Source organism: Argopecten irradians, unplaced genomic scaffold, assembly GCF_041381155.1.
Source record: "Argopecten irradians isolate NY unplaced genomic scaffold, Ai_NY scaffold_0698, whole genome shotgun sequence".
Lineage (NCBI taxonomy): Eukaryota > Metazoa > Mollusca > Bivalvia > Pectinida > Pectinidae > Argopecten > Argopecten irradians.
In genome coordinates, this window is record NW_027188165.1 from 18,990 (window position 1) to 31,187 (window position 12,198).

The window sequence follows — 12,198 nt, forward strand, 5'->3', positions numbered from 1 at the left end:
CCTTTATCATCTACCAGAAGGCCCTTCCCCACCGCCCATATCGAGAGGATGTACCTAGAACGTGGCTTTTTGGGTGTCTCAGAATCTGGTAAGAAAAAAGCAAATAAATTCGCAAGAAATTTTAAAATATACCAGTTTCTAATCTCAGTCGATCACATCTTTGCCCAAAGAAATAAAATAGCATCACTAGACCAAATGATTTCACACAATAAATGTACATGTCTTTCAAAATAAATTGTCATTCTGTAGTATTATAAATTATATACATTTATAGAAGAAATTGAAAATGTATCCATGTTTTTTTGTCCTATTAGGATACATGGATGCCGACTTGTTTAAAAGTTGGTTTAGGAACATCTTCATCCCAAATTGTGGGCGGGAAAGACCTGTTCTACTTTTGCTGGATAACCACGACTCACACATCTCAATAGAGGTGATTGAGATGGCAAGAGCAAACCGGGTATGTCTGCTGCTTAAATCTACATGCACATGTTAATAGATACAATAAAGTTTAGAGTTGCAACACGAAAATGATGATGAAATCTTCTAGCTGGTTGGCTTTTTAAAGAAATAATCTAAAAATTAAAAACAAAAAACGTAACATTAATAGATATATACAGTGAAGCGAGTAATATATACACAAAAAAAAATTATGACTATTTAGTTTATCATTGCTATTTGTCATTATAACTGTTTTTATTATCATTACTAATCCATAACAGATAGAGATGCTGGCATTTCCCGCCCATACCACACACTTGCTCCAACCCCTAGACGTTAGCATTTTCGGACCATTAAAAGACAAAATGAAGTCTTTGGCCACTTCACTTTCATTAGCAAACACCAACATGATGGTCAGTAAGGCCAGTTTACCACCTTTGTTATCGTATGGAATTGACCAGACTTGCTCTCCTGTCCTTGTGAAAGCTGCATTCAGGTATGTATATATACAGTTATCCTTGTTCCCCAGTAGTTTACGTATACATGTATGTGTTCCAGTAGAGGAATTTGTTATACATTATGTAAATACTTAATTTAATATATTATTTATGCAATACATCAATAAGAAATTACCAATTAGTTTTAATGTACATGTATTGAATTTCTTTTATATAGAAAGTCTGGTTTAATTCCCTGCAATCCGAGCGTTATTGACAAGACAATGCTGCTACCAGAAGATTTTCAAAGAAAAGAGAAAGGTAACGTTGAAATTTAATTACTTAACTTGCAAATCAAAGATTTAATGTAACAATTTTTGATAAATTTTAAATCAGTTTGAATTGATCATTTACATTTTTAATTTTCTCAGTAGCATTATGTATCATTTGGGGTTCTGATTGGTAAATTCCTTGTTACAGAACCAGCATCGGAAACTCCAGACCCTGAAAGACAATCAGATGAGCACAACGAAGGTATATATATACTAGGATCTTAAACTTATTTCACATTTAGGTCATGGTTGTATGAAACTTATGAAAAAAATTTAATGAATTCACTGAACATTTGTTACAATTTCTAAATCATCATGTAAACATCATGTAATGTTACATAATATAAACTAATTGGTTCCACTTTTGTGAAGTGTATACACTGATTCCAAAAATACATGTACATCCATATGTCTGTAAAGAGCATATCAGACTACATGTATATTAATTTCTATCTTATTGTAGAGGAAAATGCTGTGAGCCAGGCTTCAATTCAAGACGTCCCTACTGATCCACATGAAAGTAAGTCACAATACTCAATGCAACAACTTTTGAAAGTTTAAGGAATATGTGTCATTCAGACTTTCATTATTATTCCATCACCACCTCTGTTTTAATTCCAGAACAGCCATCAACATGCAGCCAATGTGGATCTTCCACCAGACCACATCCCATAGAGGCGGTGAGGAATCTTCCACCCATTCTACAATCCATTTTTCTTACCCCCTCCTTGCCAAAAGCTGACCAGAAGAAGAAGAGGAGGGTGGTATTGGATGCGCGTGTCATCACTGGTGACAACATGCTCAATCAGCTTAAAAAAAAGAAAAAGGAGGAGAAGGAAAAGAGGGAAGGGATAGAAAGAAGAAAGAGAGAGGAAAAGAGAAATAAAAAAAGTTCAAAGAGTGTATGTGGTAAGAAAAAGAAAGTTAGGCATGAAGGGAGTGATGATGATGAGGAGGAGAATGTTGTGTGTGTGGTGTGTGTGCATTGAGAGATCCAGATGATGAAGAGGTCTCTACATCATGGATCATGTGTGATGTTTGTGATGTGTGGTACCACACTGTGTGTGTAGAGTGTAATGAGGAGGAAGAGAATTTTATTTGTAATGCATGTTAAATCTGGAATTTATTAGCAGCTAAGTATGTTTACATAAATACATAAAACTAAACAACAAAATTTAGCTTCCTACACTAGGAACAATGTACATCTTTATACCTGCATCTGTAGCCAACAAATTTAATGGATTAATTTATTTCAGTAAATGAATTTTTATGACTGTCTATGAATCAAATATTTGTGTATAAATGTCGCTATTGTTTCAATGATTTTGAATTTCAAATACATGCATTATTTTAATCAGCTATCTTAGCAAATATTTGATGATGTTTGATTTAGTATTTCCTAATAGAAAAAAACTTTTGTAAATGTCATGTACATGTAGCTTTGGTTTAAACATGAAGAAAAGTGAAAAAAATGATAATAACACATTGATCACAAATCATAAAGTTTTTTGTTGTTCCTTAATATACCTGGTAAACCCTAATCTCTCTCTAATCAAGCTCTTTTAATTGATTGAATGATGCATCCTTGTTCCGGTTAATCGATCCGTGATCAAACTCAATCTGTAGTCCGCTTTTTTGCTGAAATGCTCGAACGTCGTTGAAGACACCCAAAGGAGCATGGGATGGATTTCGCCGAGAGGACGCAGGCCCGTGTTGACGAAGAAAACAACAGCTTTTATTTTATAATGTAACCATGGGATATCAAAGTTATTTGTTGTGAGAAGTTATACAACACTATCTGTTTTTAGATTATATATTTTGATCGAGCTTACTTGCGTATGCATCGTAAAATTCTACTAAGTTGAAAAATCACGATAACTGGTACAGTCGATGTCGGGAACAGGTCCGATTTAATGCATGCATTGTCTGCCAATATTTCGTATGATTCAACTCAAATATAAAAAATTGAATGCTATTTCCGAAACTTCTTGGACTAAAGATAGTTCATGCGAATTTTAAGTCTTCAAAGGTCGCTACTTTTTTAATAAATCCAAAAAAACAACGAAAAAATCACGATAACTGGTCGCGACCCAGTATATTGTAAAGATAATGAGTATACTAAGATACATGTTAACTTGTAATTTGTAATGCGATAAGTGTGTAAATAGCTATTTATAAATTCTGGGAGAAGACATTATAATAAATGTTGCCGAATCCTTTATTTTTGTTTGTTTGTTTGATTAATTAATGTCCTATTAACAGCTATTTCAACAATGTGTTTAAATAGGCAGATAATATTTATCAATAGTACGCAGAAAAACGCATTATTATTATTATCGCAGTGTCAAAAAGTAAACCGTGTGGCCTAAATAACACTGTCGTTATGCCTGAACGGTAAAATTGTTATCTCGGTAGGGCGTTGTCGATAGTTCATACGACATCTAGTCCTACTGTTATAGCTAGCCTACATATTCGGATCCCGTTACTTGTAAATATCAAACAAACCTAAGATATGCTTTGTTGATAAATCTTATCAGCTAAACTACCAAAACCGATGCTAATAATTTCACCTCAGAATATCAGTCGTAATTCACAGCAGCAGTAGAAATATATGAAGACGAAGTGGTATTTATATATTACCTGTGACGACGTGTCGTTTAAGACTCAACCCATGCATACCTGTGTAGGTGACATTATTTATATACGGGTAGTTTAAATGTCAGCGGATCATCGGCCTGAGGGGATGGCCGCCATACCATGTATAACACATTACAGGAATAGTGCTGCCTGATATGTTTTCTCATTAGATTTGTAGTTCATATCACTCGATATGATGTTAAGAGTAGCTATTAATAACTGTGAAGAATCGACTGTCAATATTTTGTGACTTTTGTTATAAATGTCGGGGTGGGGGTTATTCCAATTATATATAATTGAAAATGTATTTTTAGTTTCATATCTTGTATTAGGCATGTTGACAAAGACATGGACTCAATAAACACTCGGGGGTTTTCCGTGTATTATGGTGTAAATGTAACAAATAAATATGCTTTCACAAACAGTAAACAATGGTTTATATACATAGTGAATTAGTTAGATTGTCGGCTAAGCGCTACGTGACCGCGTCCGCACCCATCTGTAACGTGAGCGCATATTCAATGATAATTGATTATGGGGACATCGTGAAATTACTACCAGATATTTTCAATTACATCAATACCAATTGCAATGAATCATAACACTGCTTAGTTGGCTAAAATTCACATTTTCGAAAACAAATTAATAGCCGCATTTTATAAGGGGGTAGCGAATTGAAATCATGAGAACAATGCACTGGAAATGTCAGATAAATAATCCGAAATAAACTAAGGTATTTGTGGGAACGATATTAATCTCGTACTACATCGGTAGGATATAAATACTCAGCATCGTGTGTACTGAAGCGACACAGCTATTTTTAAATTCATTTAAAACCTGTTAAACCTGCTGACTGACCTCGGGCATGTCATTCACAACAAAGGCTCATTGGTCATTAGAGCAGAACCGACGGCCTCTGGATGAACTTACCTGTTCATATGGGAACAGGTAAGTATAACAGGTGTATACGCCTAGTCATTAACAATACACAGGCTAAGCTACAGGTAGACTGTAGACATCTCCTGTAATAATCAAACATGCACTGTAATCATAATACGTTCATTCCCGTAATAACTCTCATTGTAAATATATCATGTCGATATTCATAATAACTCGCATTGTAAAGATATCATGTCGATTTTCGTAATAACTCTTACTTTTAACTTATCAATCTTACTACATTATTGGGGATATGTGGAGTAATTTGTTACAGTATCATTAGTCTATGAGCCGAACATTCCACAGCGATATTTGAAAAAGCTTGAAATAAAAGACATGCGTAAAGTGTTTGTTTGATTATTTTAACGTCCTATTAACAGCCATGGTCATTTAAGGGCGGCCTCCCATGTATGCGGTGTGTAGTGTGTGTAGTGCGAGGTGCGTGTTTTGGGAGACTGCGGTATATTCGTGTTGTCTTCTTGTATCGTGGAACTGTTGCCCTTTTTATAGTGCTATATCACTGAAGCATGCGCCCGAAGACACGAAGCAACACACCCCATCCGGTCACATTATACTGACAAACCTGCCGTCCTACTTCCTGTATGCTGGAACTACAGCTTTTTTAGAACATACCTCAAATCAGCATACTGTAAGTATGATAGGTTTACGGATATATTATGCTGTAGCATGTGTGTTAGGCAAAACATAAACGCTGTTTTCTACTATAATGCGTTTTTATTTGGTTCTTAAAAGTGGCTTGTTACACTATTTCTGTAATTTTGATACATATTAATGATGCATAGCATGAAAACATTACAAGAATTGCATGCATAAGGCACCAGTGTTATTTAATGGCAGTCTTACAAACATACATTGGTGCCGTCTTATGTGACCCTAGCTGTTAATAGGACGTTATACATGGGAGGCCGTCTTATGTGACCCTGGCTGTTAATAGGACGTTATACATGGGAGGCCGTCTTATGTGACCCTAGCTGTTAATAGGACGTTATACATGGGATGCCATCTTATGTGACCCTGGCTGTTAATAGGACGTTATACATGAGAGGCCGTCTTATGTGACCCTGGCTGTTAATAGGACGTTATACATGGGAGACCGTCTTATGTGACCCTGGCTGTTAATAGGGACGTTATACATGGGAGGCCGTCTTATGTGACCCTGGCTGTTAATAGGACGTTATACATGGGAGACCGTCTTATGTGACCCTGGCTGTTAATAAAAAATTATACATGGGAGGCCGTCTCCCTGGTTGTCAATAGGACGTTATACATGGCAGGCCGTCCTTACATGACCCTGGCTGTCAATACGACGTTATATATGACAGGCTGCCTTACATGACCCTGGCTCTTAATAGGACGTTAATTATGTGGTTTGACTGATTTAGTGTCATTGTTCTTTTTTTTTTAATTTCGATTGCTTAAAGATTGACACATTGAATACCATTCATTCGCCTCACCATATGGTAATGATTTTAAGTGCTCCACAAAGTTGTGCCTATTAATATCTTTCTATTGCTTTTGTCGTGCGAGGCGTTAAGTCTATATTTTGAATTGTGTTCTACGTTGTAACTCGTGTTTGTCTAAAAATGATTATTTTTTCCTAATTGTCCAGTATTATTTAATTCCCTGTTGTGGAAAAATATAGCCTTTTCGCCTTTAATCCGTGATCCGTTAATGTGCTGCGTGTTTTCGAAGAACAACATGATTCAGTGATATAGCACTTTTGACATCATGATTGGTCGGTTATACATGCTGTTAGATTTAGAAGATCTACGATGACGAATTCGCAACTCGTCAGATGCCACTATCATAGTACTGTGGAAAACAGTCACACATCTTGCAATAGGTGAGATATGAGTTAAGTTTATTTTTTCATTATTGGAAACAGTCTCTGTGTCACCATATACAATCGGGGCAGCCATCTTTCCTCTCAAATAGTTTGTAAATATTCAATAGTTCAATAGCTAAATAGATCGAGTATCTTCGAATAACTTCTTATAACGGAGATAGAGAGAACATTTGTTTTCGCTCTCTCGACGAGAACATCCTCGAAATCTCCTTGGTGGGCGTATTTTTCCTCCATGGGTGTTAGCACACAAGAGTTTTAGTTCTTGATAAAATGATTTCATCTTATGTTAGTAAAAACTTAAAATGGTACAATTTACATGTATAAATATATATCTTATTGAATCACAATCATTTTGGGGGAAATTTCGTTATCTATTATTACAAACGAACGGACTATTGTTATTTCCTCTCTTAACATCGCATGGGTGGAAGCCTCTCTGTCTTGGCTATTGAAAGACAGAGTTATATGTAAGATACATCCATTTCTTTCAACACTTCGAGTAGAGTTATCACAAAATTCTTTTCGAATGATGACAGATTCATATGCATTGTCCACAAGTAGATATGTTTCTCGTAAATAAATGAAAGCTTGACAAGTCATTCAAACTATCGTACACAAAAATAGCTCGATTCGAATACTTTCTGTATTAATTCTGTATAGATAAAATCGATATCTTTGAGTATTTGATTGTATTTCGTACATAGTACTACCGTTCTTGTTATCCATTTACTTAAAGGAATTTACTTCCGCTCTCTCCTATCAATTACATGACCCCCTCAAATTCTGTAGAGGGGGCGTTTATTTCCTCTGTGAATTTGCACGGAAAATTTAAGTTCGCAGTGGACTTTTTTTTAAATGCCCCATGTGTAGAATTTTTAATAATATTAAAAATCTAAATTTTCTAGTTATTTTACCTTAGACCACATTGGTGCAATGGAATCTGTTAACGTCTGTTAAATGATCTTGTGTTGACATAGAGAGATGATACTTATATTAGACTTGCTTGATAAATTGTAGTTCCTATCCAGTCTCATGATCTCTTTGTATTCTGTAATTAATTTCCATTGGATCATCTTTATTTAGATTGATTACATCATATGTAGTTAAATCAATCACATCACATTCTATCTGATCGTTGGTTAAATCAATGACCTTTTCATATGCAGTTACTTTTATTGAAAAGTTGTGTGGTCCCTTCATGTAACTAAATAGATACGACTGTGTTGCTCTCTCGATGATAACATTCCCAAAATCTTGGCGGTCTTTCTTTTACTTTATGGGCGCCTGCACACAAGAGTTTTAGTTCTTGATAAAATTATTTCATCGTGTGCAAGTTTAAACTTAATATGGTACAATTTACGTGTATAAATATACCTTTTATTGATTCAGAATCAGTTTGGGGGAAATATCGTGAGCTATTAATAAAAACGAAGGGACTGTAGATATTTCCTCTCTTAATATCACATGGATGGAATCCTCCCTGTCTTGTCCATTGAAAAGACAGAGTTATAAGTACGATACATCCATTTCTTTCAACACTTCGAGTAGAGTTATCACACAATTCCTTTCGAATGATGACGGATCCATATGCATTGTCCACATGTAGATATGTTTCTCAAATAAATGAGAGCTTGACAACAGTCATTCACACTATCATATACAATCGAGGGAGCCACTTTTCCTCTAAAAAGGTTGAAGATACTCAATAGTTAAGTAGCTAAATAGATCCAATATATTCTTATAACACAGAGAGATAGAACATTTGATGAGAACATTCTCCAGATCTCCTTGGCGGTCTTTCTTTTCCTTTATGGGCGCGTGCACACAATAGTTTCAGTTCTTGATAAAATTGTTTCATCTTATGTAAGTTTAAACCTAAAGTGGTACAATTTACATGTATAAATATATCTTTTATTGATTCAGAATCATTTTGAGGAAAATATCGTTTGCTGTTTTTACAAACGAACGGACTGTTTTTATTTCTCTCTCTTAACATCACATAGATGGATGAGTCTACAGGGCGTACAATCCAATGGCAACGCGGTATCACCTACACCCCAAAGAAGATCTCCATCAGTTTGTAATGCTGAATATATACAGAAAACATAAATATGGCTAAGTAATCACAACCAGCGAAGGTAGAAAAAACAATTATGACTCCTGTACCTTAACTCATGACCAATGGCACCATATCAGACTCTACGGCATATGTGCAATATACCATGAAAGGGTTATATTATCAGTTACTGACCCCCTATAAAGGCATAGAGGGTCAGTAAGATTTATAGGGGGCGAGGGCGTAGCCCGAGCCTCCTATACTTCTTACTGACCCTCTATGCCTTTATAGGGGGTCAGTAACTGACTATATAACGAATTTATCGCATCGAGGACCATTTATTTGTTTCATTAGATCTTTGTTTCCTATTTGTTTTCTCAGGAATCCGATATCAAACCTGAACCATGCTGGCGAAGTATACAACATCGCCGCATTTTTTAAATATTTGGCATACAGTAGGCCTACGTATTTATTTACATGTATGTATTTCTTTCCGGAATCTGCAAATAACTGTATAAGGAACCTGAAGAACAAATAATTCGACATTCCTAGTGCACAATAGGCCTACCTAAATGCGACATCAGACTGGTTGTATATTGAAAGCATCACAAACAAAAGTGACACAAACATCCATCCAACATTTATAGCGCAGAGACACATGATCATCTCTGCATTCTCGCTGAGATAATCACTTAAAGTAATGCCGATAAATTAGCTGAAGAGTGAGGGTTGATAGATCTAAAGATACGAACCCCTCCATTTGTTTATGGTCGCAGTCAAGAAAACGCTTGAATTCTTACGTTTGACTTTCACCGCGTCATCAACTTTCAAACTGGCGTAGGGGAAGCAACTCGTATTTAAAAAAAATGCGTTTCATTTATTTTGAAGTATAGAAACGATTTTAAATGAATTTTACATAAAAAATAATAAGTGAAATATATTTTTACGGTAAAGAAATGGTATATTTAGTTGAAGAGAATGTGTTAAAATTTTGAAGCGAGGGCGACAGCCGCCATATTGCACCATAATAAAATTTACTGACCCCCTATAAAAGTATTAGGGGGTCACCACGTGACGGCTCTCCGCCAATCATTTGGGGACATTTCTGTCCGAGGTGCGATAAAAATAATATATAATTAATGAAAAGAACATACCTTCTCCTGTAAAATAAAAAGTAGAATATATCTCTCAATCATGAAATTAAATACGAAACCATGATTTAAGTGTGTTTTTTACTGAGAAAGCTGCTTATTGTACGGATGGTGACGCTGTGACACCTGACAGGTTGGTGGTGGACCTCTTTCCAGATTCATGCGCCGATAGTTGGAGGTGGTAAGGTGGTTCCATATTGGATCCCCTCCACGGGTAGTAAGGGCGTGTAGGATGGTACAGGCGCAGGTGAAGGCGATGTCCGTGTAGGCTATACAGTCGAGTCAGCAGTCGGCACGACGGTTGTAGGCTGTAGTCTATTCGGCAGTCGGCACGATTGCTGCAGTCAGATCTGGTATAGGCTAAAGATAAAATGTATATAATATCAATGCAAACAAAAGAATGCATTGCAAATAGTTAAGTTTGTACTATTAGAATTTTTAATTATGTCGTCCAGATGATGAAGCTGTCTGTCAACCGCCTCCTTTATATTACATAACTCTTCGAATTCCTCGTAGTGGTGGTTGATGCTATTCCCGCTTCTACTTATGTGAATATATGTTTCTCCGTTTTCCGGTAGAGAATTTAGTCACGTCGACCTATTATAAGTAAAAATAATAAATAGAAAAATTTTTAAAATAAAACTGAGTGTTTTTGGGGAGAAAGCAGACTTTAAGCTTTTATAACTTGGGTCTAAACTTGTTTGTATATATTTGCAAATAAAAGTATGAATAAAATTAAACTAAATTTCTATTTAAAAAAAAAGTATAAATTAAACTATAAGCAAAATAAAACTACAAATAAAATTAAACTATAAGCATAACAACATTTCTATTAAAATTAAAACTATAGGCAAAATAACACTACGAGCAAAATAAAATTGTAGGTAAAATATTTCAGATTTTTAAGCAAAATATATTAAACTGTAAGCACAAAAATGTAGAGAAATGATAGAGTTTATAATAATGAATATGATTGAATTTATTTATTAAATTTGCAGGAGGATGTGTCGATAGATGACTCGTTAGCACCCTCTAAACCCTCATCCTCCTGGTCATCTACACCGTCGTCCACACCGTACACGTCGTCTACGCCATCAACACCGTCCTCTCATCCTCTTCATCTGCACCTTCACGGACTCTCAGACGACATCATCTCACACCAGACACTGTTGTAGACTCCTGCCTCACTTCACCTTGGGCTGATCCTATATATGGATTATTTGTAAGTTTTAATGTTGTAATCATTTTGAACATGAACATTTTATGGTTTCAATACTCTATATTATTACAAGTGAAACTGTTTCTGAATTGTTTTTTATATCTATTTTTTAGTGGTGCTAGTGATTATGACTATGATCTGCTGCTACGCACGTAATAGAAAGAGACAGACAAGGTAATTATAAATTTTGTTTTAATTTCAGACATAGTAATGGCTATAATTATTCATATTCTAAATGGTGTCGTTGAACTGGAGCCTGAGCCTGAAATAAGAAGGCATGGCTATAACCTTAGACCACGACTAGGGCACAAGTGTACCGTACTTACAACCTCAGGCCTAGACAATTAGGTATTCTTTTTACATGAATAACTAGAGAAATCGATATATCGGTTTTAAAAGTGAGCAGACTTAACCCTTCTCTGTATAATGTGAAACTCTGTTATATCACATAATAATTATCTATCTTTGCTTAATAAGATAATATTTTTTTCAGATCCTACTGAGGTTATGGAGATGGCGGTGGTGGAATCCTCTACTGATCCTCAAACTTCCAACCTGGTCTCCCTAACTGCTACATCCCCCACTGATCTACCAATTTTCGATTTAGTTTCCCTCGGTTCATCATCCGAGAGCATTTTTTTCGGCCGCCTCGTACAGAAGAACCAAAACTGTCAAGATGTCATAGACTGACACTGATACAGTAGACCTAAAGTGTTTGAGCCCTTTAGTTTAACCATAACATACATATATAGCTAATTTTCTATAAAATGTTTTTTTATAAACATCTACCTCATCAAACTATGTCTGATCTTATTATATCTCAAACTTGGAAATTATAAAGCTAATTTTCTATAAAATGTTTTTTATAAACATCTACCTCATCAAACTGTCTGATTTTTATCGTATCTCAAACTTTGAAATTATAAAGCTAATGTTCTATAAAATGTTTTTTATAAACATCTACCTCGCCAAACTATGTCTAATTTTATTGCATCTCAAACTTGGAAATTATAGAGCTAATTTTCTATAAAAAATGTTTTTTTATAAACATCTACCTCATCATTACAATAGTAGTAATAACTAGACCCTAATAATGTCTATTTTCGTATGGTGTAATCA

General features: G+C 35.2%; 1 pseudogene; it reads left to right on the forward strand.

The window, feature by feature from the left end:
• The first annotated feature begins 319 nt into the window (after window positions 1–319).
• On the forward strand, window positions 320–2,872 carry LOC138313469 (uncharacterized; annotated as a pseudogene).
• The last annotated feature ends 9,326 nt before the right edge of the window (window positions 2,873–12,198 follow it).